Raw genomic sequence first — 12,094 nt, 5'->3', positions numbered from 1 at the left:
AATAATTCCGAGTATGACAAGAGATTCAAGAAATAAGATAAATGCTACAAATAAATATTGACCTAAACTCATGAAAATACTATCAGTAACCACAAAAAATACTACCTTAATTTAGATTATAAGACATTTATTTCCATTTTAATTTAATTTTTTTTAGTTTTAAGCAAAATGTTAGAAAAACAATAAAAAGATGGTAAGAATTCTAGTTTTATTTTTCTCTTTACCAAAAAGTTTTATAGAGGAAATTTACCTAGGTTTCCAGGATCTAAATTCCTTAATCTCCTCCTTGACTTATTGAAACAAATAACATCAAAATTCATTTATGATTTAAATTCTGTAATTCAGTTATTAAACTATAAGCTTTGTAGTAATTCTTAAGGCTACTCTCCTAGAGATTTTTAAAGTACAAACTACCTGTATTTAGTATTTAATATTTACATTTCTCCTGAAAAAATATATCAGAAAAAAAAAATCAAACAAAAACATTTGTTGCAAAATTGCAGCCATAACTTAGCAAACATATTTTGTTTTCCTTTAGGAGAGTATATATATAAGCAGACATTTAACTTGGGATTAAATTTATACAAACACAGTCTATTATGATTTAGATATGAGGTATCCCCCAAGAACTCATGCATGAGACGATGCAAGAAAACTTAGAGGTGAATCGACTCTTTCTCCCTCTGCTTTCTGGTGCCATGTCCCCATCTGCTTTCCTCTGCCATAATAGTCTCACCTCAGGTCCCAAGGAACAGAGTTCGTCATCTTTGGACTGAGACCCCTGAAACCCTGAGACTCCAAACAATTTTTCTCCTCTAATTTTTCTTATCAGATCTTTTTATCATAGCAATGAAAAAGCAGACTAAAACAAACTTTCATTTACTCATTCATCATCTCATCCAGGTAATGATGAGCATCTTGTTTGCTTCTTACTGTGCTTATCTCTGAAGATTAGAGAGGAAAAAAGTAGGAAAACACATCTAAGAGTACATACGATAATCATTTCACTCTCGGGAATTGTGTTAAATTAGGTTTGGAGAACCTCAGCTGACAGAAGAACTAAGTTTCTTTCAGATATAGTTTAACATTCCTTCAGGGAGATATTCATATCTTCGTTCTTGTAACCTGTGTGATGTATCCTACTTGATAAAAATGAATTATAGTTGCAGATGGAGTTAAGTTTTTAATTTTAGGATATTAAAATAGCTGGATTATCCTGAGTTTTATTACTAATGTGTCAAATTATGTTATGTGTTATATGTAATCATGCTACTATCTCTACCACAAGGAATCTTCAGCATAATAAAAGTGTAGAATAATAATTGATATAAAAATTACCAAAGTGCTTTGGTGATAACAAAGAAATAAGTAGACATTTTGAATACATAGATTTAGGAATTTGCCACTATATTTCTGTAGTTTTATATAGATAGGTAACAAATGTATTTATAGAAATGATGAAATATTATCATAAAATTTTCTATTCCCTTTAGAAGAAACATTATATATTTGAAAATTATTTAGTTAAGAAGTCCGTCTATCCATTTCTTCCCCAATTCCTCTTATACATCTATTTCATATTTAACTGATAGATATTTGTAAAGAGCCTATAAATTAAGGATTTATCTTCTCTAGAAAGCTTTCCTATTTCATTTTGTGGGTGAAAATCATTCAGTGAGTGAAATATTCTTAATGTTCTAGGAACCCCATCCTGTACCACCAGACATGGTATTAGTAGCCATTCCTTAACTATTAATCCATGAGATTCTAGCACAAACTATTTCTAGAAAAGCTCAATCAGGGATTGAGATTACAGTGGTTGAACACATTAAATAATATATTCTTCATTGTAGGATGCTTGAAATATTTTATTGATGCTAGCAGTAAGTGTTAATATCATCAAGTCCTGGTAGATTCATTTTGGCTTTCAGTTAGGAACTAAGGAATAAGGAAATAGGGAAGACATCAGGAATTTTAAACTATGTTACATAGATCAAGATCCATATACCTCATTCTCTTTTCTCTTTTTTGCTATCCTAAAGTAATATCCTTAAGTAGATGGAAAATTTGGACTGAATCTCATACCAGGAAGTGAATGGAGTTTGATATTGGCAATAGCAACTTGTCAGTGACTTGTCATACCAAAGCCATGTTAATGAATATGCTCTGTCATACCAAATTTCATAGTCATACACTCTTTTGTTTTATGGTGCTGGGACCAAGCCCAGACCTTGCCAATGATAAGCAAGTGCTCTATCACTAAGCTGATCCCCAAACAATAAACATTTAAGAGAAAACACCTTTTCATTACAGTAACCAAAGTATATGACAAGAACAATTTATACATTGTAAACCCTATTTTTGCTCATGGTTTCAGAGATTCAGTCTACATTCAACAGGCTCTTTTACTCTGGGCCCAAAGTGATAGTAGAAGGGTGTTGTGCAGGAAAGCTGCTCAGTTCATGGCAATCAGAGAGTAGAAAGAGAACAAGGAGCCAGAGACAAAATATAATCCCTCAGGGGATGCCCTCCGTGACCTACTTAATCTAACAATGCCTGATCTGCCTATGGTTATCACCCAGTAGTTTATTCAAATTACTGGATTAATCTGATCATGAGTTTATAGTCCTCATACATTTCACCTCCAAACATTTCTTTATTTCCTAACATGAGCTACTGAGAGGACATCTCATATACAAACTACTACATTCTGTCCCTGGCTTGCAAAAGCTCATGTCATCCCACAGTACAAATTTTATTCAGTTCATCTCCAACAGTCCCCATTATTTTAACAGTTCTAGCAGTATTAAAAAGTCTAAGTTTGAAGGCTCTCCTGAGCCTAAAGGCAAACTCTTAGCTCTGAACCCATTTAAAAATCAAAAGCAACTTATATGCACTCAACTGAAAGTGGCACTGAATAAACATACCCATTCTAAAAGAGAGGAATGGGGTGAGGAAAGAAGGAATAAGATGAAAACAAAACAAAAGCCCACATGAGCAAACAATCCTGTAGCTCCACATCTGGCATCTGGGGCACATGGTGGAGATATATGAGCTCCAAATGACTTGGGCAGCCCCACCCCTTTGGAGTTGCTGGTTGCAGCCCATGTGGCCTCTCTCTTAGGCTGGCTCTGTGTCTACCCTGAAGCTCTTCTTGCACACTACTGACATCTCTTAATTATTGGAGTCTCTATTCCAACTTCTATTTCATCTCACAGTTTCATTCACCACAGGGCTTCCTTCAGGGCTTACAATAACCACTATACATTTCCTGATCCCAGGCCTCCTTTAAAATTCCAAGGGAAGTCTAAATGACCCCTTGAAGACAGAACCTTACATTCCTACAAAATACACCATGTTCTGCCTTAGTTGAGGCAGTAGACAGCACCCCTTTGGCCCCTGCAGTGACCTCTAAATTCCTGGGTGACTAATCAGCATGAAATAATTTCTTAGGTGTAATTGTATGAACAGGGTCCCTTTTTTAAAAGAGTTTTCAGTTTTGCACACTAGAGTTTGCCATGGTTGTGGTCTTGCAGATTCCTGAGCTGCTCTCAAGGCACCTTTCCTACTGTCTCTGGACAAAATACTTACATTCTTTTAGTGGTGATAATCTCAACAGCCATGCCTTTGATGGTTCCAATTTGACATGTGATTCTTCTTTGGCTAATATTAACGTTTTCTACAACCTTGTGCTTTGCTTTTTCCTCTTGATTCTCAAAGTAAACCTGGATAAAAGCCACGGGAAAAACATGTGCCATTGCCTGAATGCTCTGATGCAGATTGATTAATCCATCATCTTTCAATTTAACCTCATAGAAAATCTCAAACTTGGGGAGAATGTAGACAACCTCTTTGTATGAATGACCTCAAGCAAATTTGATAGAGTCCTCATTCCCTTCTGAAACTTCATGAGTTCAGTATTTATGGTATGCATTCCTATGAGCATTCTATTCTTTTGGTCTTCAAGCAGAATTGCCCACTAAGCTCTGCTTACAACATTCTAAGACTTCTCCAACCTTTATTTCCAAAATTTTGCAAAGTCATCCCTCAAAACAGTTTCAAATGCTTCTAAACCACGTGGTCAGATATAATCATAGCAATGACCCTACGTAGTTCCAATTTGTGTTAGCCTGTGTTTCATAACTATGACCAAAGTGCCTGAAAACTTTATTTTGACTCATAGTTTCATAGATTTTATTCCATGGTCACCCAACTCTTTTGCTCTGGGATTGATGTGAGGCAAAACATCATGATTAAAGGGCATGGTTCCAGAAAGTTGCTCAGCTCATGGCAGCCAGGAAGCTGAGAAAGTGAGGTAGTGGGGAGAGGAGGGATGGACTAGTGACAAATACAATCAAAGGCCATGCTTGGGCCTACTTCCTCCAGCCATATTATAACCCAGTAGACCATTCAGCTGTTGATGGATTAAGGTACTGATGAGGTCAAAGCCCTAACCATTACCTAAATCTGTGAACCTTGCTTTACTGGGAATTATGCTTTCAAAACATGGGATTTTGAGGGGAACATTATAGATCCAAATCATAATATTGGATGGCTATAGATGACAATAATTCAGTGTACATTTCAAAAATTTAAAGAAAGGATATTGAAAGTTTTCACAATAAAGAGATGATAAATGCGGATATTCCCAGTGGGTGGCAGCACAGATCTCTAAAAACTAGCAAGGTGCTCCAACTGGATGGTGCTGGTGGAGACAGTGAGGCAGATGTCCTTTTGATGCTCTGCCACCTCATAGGGGGATCAGGTCAAAGGAACACTGGAATGGAGAGTTGTGGTTGCTGTCCCACCAACCTCACTCTGGGGTGCTGCCCTACCAGCCCCCATCCCAGGGGACTGCCCCAGGGAACTGGAAGTGTGGTGGCTATGGCTGCTGTTTCTGTGGTTGCTGCTGCTGTGATGCCTGGGAGTCTTGGGTTTGGGCTTGGGCCTGGGCTTGAACTTGAGCTTGAGCTTACACGTGATCCTGGGTCACTGCCACTGCCACTGCTGCTGCTGCCTGTACCTGTTGCTGGAGATCAGGAGGGTTGTGTTCATGCACGTTTCATAAAGTATGTTTCTGATGTTTATGCCAGACTACAGATAGTGCAGGTGTACACCTTGGCATGCTTCACCATATGTGTCGATAGGTGCACCTCTAGTGAGGCTGTGTCTGTGTACATCTGATGACAGTTGTGGCACTTGAAAGATTTATCTTTGTTGTGCTGCTGTCTGTGGACCTGCAGATTGGAGAGTTGTGCAATGGTTTTCTCACAGCCTGGGTGTGCACATTTGTATGGTCTAACACTGATGTGGATTTGTGTGTGCTGCTGGAGGGGGGAGAGCTGATGGGAGAACTTCTGGCACTAGGAATAGATGTAGGGCTTGAACCCCAAGTGGACACAGAGGTGCTGGGCCAGGGAGGAAGTATTGTAGAAGTGGAGCAGTACTAGTATTTGTGGGGTTTGATGGGCTCCGTGTGTATCTTGGAGTGGATCTGAATGTGCTGCTGAAGGTGGAAGAGCTGGCAGAAGGAGTTCTTACATAAGTTACAACTACAGGGCTTAGCCCCTGAGTATATATGGAGGTGCTGGGCCAGGTAGGAGCTGTTGGCGAAGGTCTTGGAATAGTGTGGGAACTTGTGGGGCTTTGTTTCAGTGTGTAACTTGGAGTGGATCTGCGTCTTCAACTTTGAGTAGAATGTCAGTGAGCATATCTGGCACCTGTATGTCTTGCAATCCCTCTGATGGTCATCATCATCCTCAGGGGAGAGGACATACAAGTTATTCATCTCAGGCAGCCCTGGGGGAGAGGGATAGCTTAGGAGCCCCATTGCCACCTCCACCACCACCTCCACCTCCTTCCTCAGTTAGGACTGTACTATCTTCTTGGAGAGGTCAGGGACCGCCTCCAGGGCTTGTGAGCTACTGGGGAGAGCTGAGACAATCATAGGAACTGAAATGGGGAAGGTCTGAGCTGATGAGGCTGTGGTCACAAGAGAGCCTGAGGAGATGTGATGACCAAACCAGGACCTCTTGATTGATTCCCTTCTCTTCTCCACTCTGAAAATAGGAGACTCCAGCACACATCAGCTGTAGATAGCACAGGGACCATGGTAATATTCTGGGTAACAGATACCTGGCTGTGTGGGGTCAGCTGGTTTGACTTGGACTCTGTGTCCATGTTGATACTTGAGAGCAGGGACACTGAGGCAGGCACTGTCAGCAAGGGGGTGCAATGAGTTGGAACTAGCCCACAGCCCATCTCCAGCAACAGCTGATCATTCATCTTGTTGGTGAACATTGTGTTCTCAATCTATTCTGAGACTGTGGGCATAGAAGGCCAGAAGCTGTGTTAGAATTGAAGTGAGATTCTTCCACTTTACCCTCTCTCCCTCTTTTTCTCCTGTTCTACTATTATGGCTCCTTTCCAGGGCTCCTGAACTTTGTGGAAGTGGTGCTTCCATCTGTGGCCTGCAAATAAAACCAGGCTTGGTTGGGCCATCAGACATGAGAATCTGGCTCTCAGAAATTGGCAAATATGAACTATTATTCCAGATTGCTTACACTATGTGGTTTCCCTGCAGAGTGGCTCACCCCCAGAGTTTGCATGTCTTAGGTGTGCCAAATGGACCGCTACAATCAAATGACTTGCTTAACTCCATCCATCCTGTTTCTCAGGGAAGAAGCTCCTTTTAGGTCCCCCTTTGATCTGTAGTGCTGTAAATAAACAAAGAATGGGCTCCATTTTTTTTTGTTAGGGCCATGTCCTTAGCATGGCTCAATCCATCATGCCCCCTGATTCAAAAGATAATTGTCTCCTGTGGTTTTTTCTATTAAATAAATTTCTTAGCGATTGATTTACAGCTGGCCCATCCCTCCAACAGGAACCCTTTCCCTCACCCACGCAGGACTTGAGGTGAGAGCGCTGCATGAAGCTCCTGCTCCAGGGACCCCAGTTCCTACATTTCCTCCTCCCTCCCTCCTCCCCACAGGCTCAGAGAGAAGTCACTGCGGAGAGTGTATCTCTTGTTAAAATTATTCATTAGAATAACATATTCTATAATGTTTTTTTCAAAGTTTTGTTACTTATTCTGTTGGTAACCACAGTTGGTAATATATACTGTACTTTTAACCGCAATATTCTTGATCTACTTAGTAGTTTTATTAGTTATTTTGTGGATAGATTCCTTATACTTTTTAATCCCTTAGAGGTTTACATTTTATTTTCCGTTTGCTGTGTGGCACTGACTATGAGCTGTGACATAATGCTTAAAAGAATGTGTGAGAGAACAAATCCTTGGCATGCTTCCTGTTTTAGAGTAATAATAGTCACTTTCACCACAGGGTATAACACTAACTATGGATTTTTTTGTACATATCCTTTGTCAGGTTTAGGCATTCTCTTACATTTCTAGTTGCAGAGGGATTTTAATCATAACTGGGTGTAAGATATTGTCAAAATTTTTTTTGCTTCTATTGTCACATGTTTAATTTTTTGCTTTTAGCCTGTTAGTAGGGTGAATTACATCAGCTAATTTTAGAAGTTTAAATCAACTTTACATTGTTGAGTTAAATATAATTTGTCATGACACATTTTTCCTTTTATATAATAAATCTGATTTTTAAAACTTTTTATTTGAAGAATATATTATTCAGCAGTTTTCTCTTGTAAAATGATTTAGAAAGAATTTCCTACCCTATGTATTCTAAAATTGGGTAAATTGGTACTAGTTCAATGTTAGCCATTTGTTTATTTATTTATTTTTTATCTGTTTGTCACAGTATGGGATGTGTTGGGTTTTGATCAGTGAAATGAAGAATAAACTGGGTATATCACAAACAACCAATTATAGAGGGGAAGTTTACATAAGAAAAAAGAGATATATTATGACTGAGTTTCATACAACTTAGGCTTAAAAGTGGTCTGATAGCAAAGTAATTTATCACAAATTTGTGTGTGTGTGTGTGTGTGTGTAAATACACACATCAATTTATACGTGGATTCTGACAAAATCTCCACATTTGTGAGCTTTCCAAGCAGTAACTGCTAAAACATTTTTTTTTCCCTATTGCATTCTCCCCACTTCTCCAACCACATGGCTATTACACCACTTGATACATTCCTGCAAATCACTGTTCAACACTAGCAGTGTGATGGTACCATTTATGAAGCAATCACTAAGCTTCAATCTATCTTCATCTTGGGATTGTTCCATTGGGCAGATTTGGGCTCCCTTTACCCATAATTTAGCCAAAATCTTCAAGGATTTATTTTTTTTAATTCCCTTCCGTTATAGACTCTTTTGTCTTTTACTGTGTCTAACAGCATGGGCACTACTTAGACTCACAATTCTTACTGATTTAAGTAAAATAATTTGCTAGTATTAGATAGAGATCACATTTTGGGACTTGAAAAGAAGTAAAGTTTTACTTTTCTAGAGAGAACTGGTGTCCTATAGAGTTTTGGGAAATATGCTAATGGCAGTTGCTTTAGGTGAGCAACCCAGGGAGAATGCTATAGTAGGGCATCTGACCACTATTCCACCAGTCTGCATGCTGCAACAAGGCTTCTACCCAAACTCACCCAAGTCTTCTGCCATTCCTGGGGAGGGGCTGAAGTGCTCCAAATATGCTGAGTTAGGAGAAAAGGATAATTGGAAGTCCAAGACATAACAGTTTGCTGCTTTTGATTACATTAGTAGAGAGGTCAAATTTTTCCCCATCATGGGGTTTGAAAGTCCCATAATTAAAGAATCAAGACACTTCCCAGGATTCTAAGGCCTGGTCCCTCCAGACTGTTGTACACTGTTAGAGTCAGAGGAACACTGCAAGGCTTCTGTCACTCTCTGTGATTTTCCCCTGATATTCTTCAGTCAAGTCAGCTTTGTGGGTTGCTTGGTCACTCATTTTCTTGAGCTTGATATATTTAGTTCTGATACTAGAATGAACTTTTCTGTCATTCTCAGAAAAGTAAAGAAAGATGTTGTGCATTTATCAGTTTCATTTCCCCTATCCCCCACATTATAAAATATTGAGATTTGTGATAAAATATGTAGCATCGTAACAGAGAAAAAAAAGTACCATGGAATATTGGAAATAATTTAACTTATTATCTCATAATCAAAGTATACAGTAACATTCACAGTGGACCTTATCTGTACATTACATGAACTCCTGAGGTGGTCATTGCCATTGTTTAGGAGAAAGTGTTTTAAACATAATGGCCTTTTCTATGAAAACCATTTATGATAACTAGCAGTCTATAGTAACCAGTAAGTTCTATACTGTTGAGTATGATTTTATCACATTTTGAGAGAATACTTGTCCTAACTGTATAACCCAATTCTTTCTTCTAATAGCCAATTTTTCTGGGGAAGTTAGTCATCAACTTCTTTAAGATGAAATACTGCTTTATATTCCTTTGTATACCATAATACTTGATAAAAACTGAAATGCCAACACTATTACAAAATCACCTCATACATGCTTCAGCTGTGCAGGTAGCTATTCACCTAATTATGACTATATCAGTAATAGACTCTTCTAAGTTTCCTATATAAAACCTTAAGTGTGCAGTAGGCAGCTTTTGCTCCTACAGCGCAGGGTTTTCTTCAACAGTGTGGATGAGCACTGGACCTACCAGCAGAATTGTGATGACATTGCCTAACATCAGCATAGGTCACTAGCTCGTTCTACCTTTAATACCAAGTGCCTATGCATCAAGAAACACAATATAACTACAAAAACCACAATATAATTACAAAAATATCCCAGTCATCATTTTGTTTTCCTATTTCAACCTATGGAAATATATCAAAAACAGGCAACAAAAATCAAAACTTGCACATGCATAGCAACTCTGAATAAATAATACAGAATCAGAAAATATGCAAGTTAAGCTACTACATTAAAAAGTCAGCCACTATTGACTTAAAAAGTAGTAGATTTTTTTTTTCTAGAAGAAAGTGTTGCAATATACAAAGTATTGGGACATAAGAGAAAAAATTTATATTTATTAAAAAAAAAGTTGGGGGTGGTTACCAGGAATTGAACTCAGGGGCACTCAATCACTAAGCCACATCCCCAGCCCTATTTTGTATTTTATTTAGAAACAGGGTCTTACAAAGTTGCTTATGGTCTTGCTAAGTTGCTGAGGCTGGCTTTGAACTCTCTATCTAACCTCTGGGATTACGGGCATTTACCACCAAGTCTGCTAAAGAAAATATTTTTAAAGGTTTGCTATACATACCTAAAAATAAAATACTCACAGGATGTATATATTTATATGAATCTAGAAGAAATTTATTTATGGGGATATAATCATGGTACAAAGAACTTTGTTCAGTGAACTGCCTATTTTTTACAAAAGTGCTTTGCCAGTTCTTGTGAAAGGAGAACACATGTACTTATTTGTACCATGATTATATCTCCATAAATGACTATTTAAGTTTTTCTGAGTGTAAACTTTTAAATATATTTATAGGAACTGAGTATAAAAAAATCAGTGAATCAAGACTAGAAATTATTTCTTTTTTATATTCTAAGTTAAAAATTCTATGATTTAAAAATTTTTTAACCTAATTCATGTTTAGCTTTGTGGGCCATGATATTAGAACTATATTTAGTGAGTAAATCATTGTGATATAACACATGAAAATAATTTTTATGCATGTTTCACTGATCAGATTTGCACAACTAATTTATTTGTCATGACCATCCTTAAAGTTATACATCATTATCCAGATTTGCTGATGAGAATACTAATACTCCAATTGATTAAATAACCTCCAGAAAGCAGACAATCTACTTTCAACTAAGTCTCTGAATCTCAGGCCATCTAAAGTTGATGAAGAGTAAGGACTAACAAGAGATGTCTTGTGGGTTTCCATAAACATGTGGTCCCCATTGAAGTGATCTTATGTTTAGGACAATAGAATTACTTGACATAGCTTAATTATTACTATTTTAGTGTGTATTTAAATTCCATTGATTCCCACTTCTCTTCTTAACCTTTATTCCAAAGGCTAACAGGAGTGTTGAAAAGAGTACACATAAGCAGGATCAAACACAGGACGCTTTGCCTGGTCAGTAAGCATTATCCATTCAATGGTATATGATGGAAAAAATCTACTATATTATCTGAACAATATGTGAAGCCATACTTTCACACCCCTCTACACAAATTTGTTTGAATTTGTTTCCTTTCTGCTGATATTTAAGGTGAATTGGGAAATTTATAATCCAAACTCATGTCCATCTCTAAGCCCATCTCTAGACTAGTCCAGACTTCTCTAGAGTCTGTGCTGGCTTGTTCTCCCCACACCCTGATCCACTTCGTACTACCCATGATCTGTTTTACAGAGCCCCCAGAGACCTCACTTCTGTGGCTGGGATGTAATCACTCTTAAACACAGTACTTATGCTGAGGCAGAAAGTGAGCTGCTCTTTCATCTCCTTTACAGAACCACTTGAAGACACAATATGTTTTCAAAACAGAAGGAAAAGTTGACCTGAGCATGTTTAATTCAAAATGCAATAAATGACTTAATTAAAGATGACACTATTTCCACATCTCATTCTTGGCACAAGGTGAACTCTTACTACTTACGGCCTAATTCTACAGAGAATTGAATGGGGTTAGTTGGTTTAGGATGTTTAGGATATATACATATGTGGATGCATGCATTGCCCAGAATATATGGCATCACTAACTGCCTCAACTCACAGTTAAGTATTTGGCACTTGGAAACAGAAAAGCCCACTCTGTTACTGACCTTTCCTCATCCCTAGGGGTATTCATTGTAAATTAATGAAGAATTACAATTTACTACTCAGTTTTTAAGATTCCCAAACTTGGGCTGGGGAGATACTCAGTTGGTAAAGTGCTTGCCTTGAAAGCAGAAGGCCGTGGGTTTGATTTCCAGCACCACAGAAAAAAAAAAAAAAAAAAAAAGATTCCCAAACTCTAAAGCATGTGTACATATGTCCAAATGCTTTTCTTCATAACTTCTCTAGAACTAAGTTGATATTTAATTATAGAATGGGCCTAAAAGTTTCTGGATTATCTTGTGCTATTTCCTTTTGCACAGAATCAT

The 12,094-nt window shown here is 37.8% G+C and overlaps 1 pseudogene across 1 annotated transcript in view; it reads right to left on the bottom strand.

The window, feature by feature from the left end:
* Positions 1 to 4,671: 4,671 nt before the first annotated feature.
* Positions 4,672 to 12,094, bottom strand: part of LOC306670420 (zinc finger protein 384-like) — a 97,108-nt pseudogene continuing 89,685 nt past the window's right edge. Inside the window, exon 3 of the transcript in view lies at positions 4,672 to 6,402. The product of the transcript in view is annotated as a zinc finger protein 384-like (transcript). The remainder of the gene's footprint in view (positions 6,403 to 12,094) is intronic.

Source organism: Sciurus vulgaris (genome assembly GCF_902686455.1).
Source record: "Sciurus vulgaris genome assembly, chromosome: 10".
In the NCBI taxonomy this organism is placed as follows: domain Eukaryota; kingdom Metazoa; phylum Chordata; class Mammalia; order Rodentia; family Sciuridae; genus Sciurus; species Sciurus vulgaris.
This window is presented reverse-complemented; position numbering and strand designations above follow the sequence as displayed.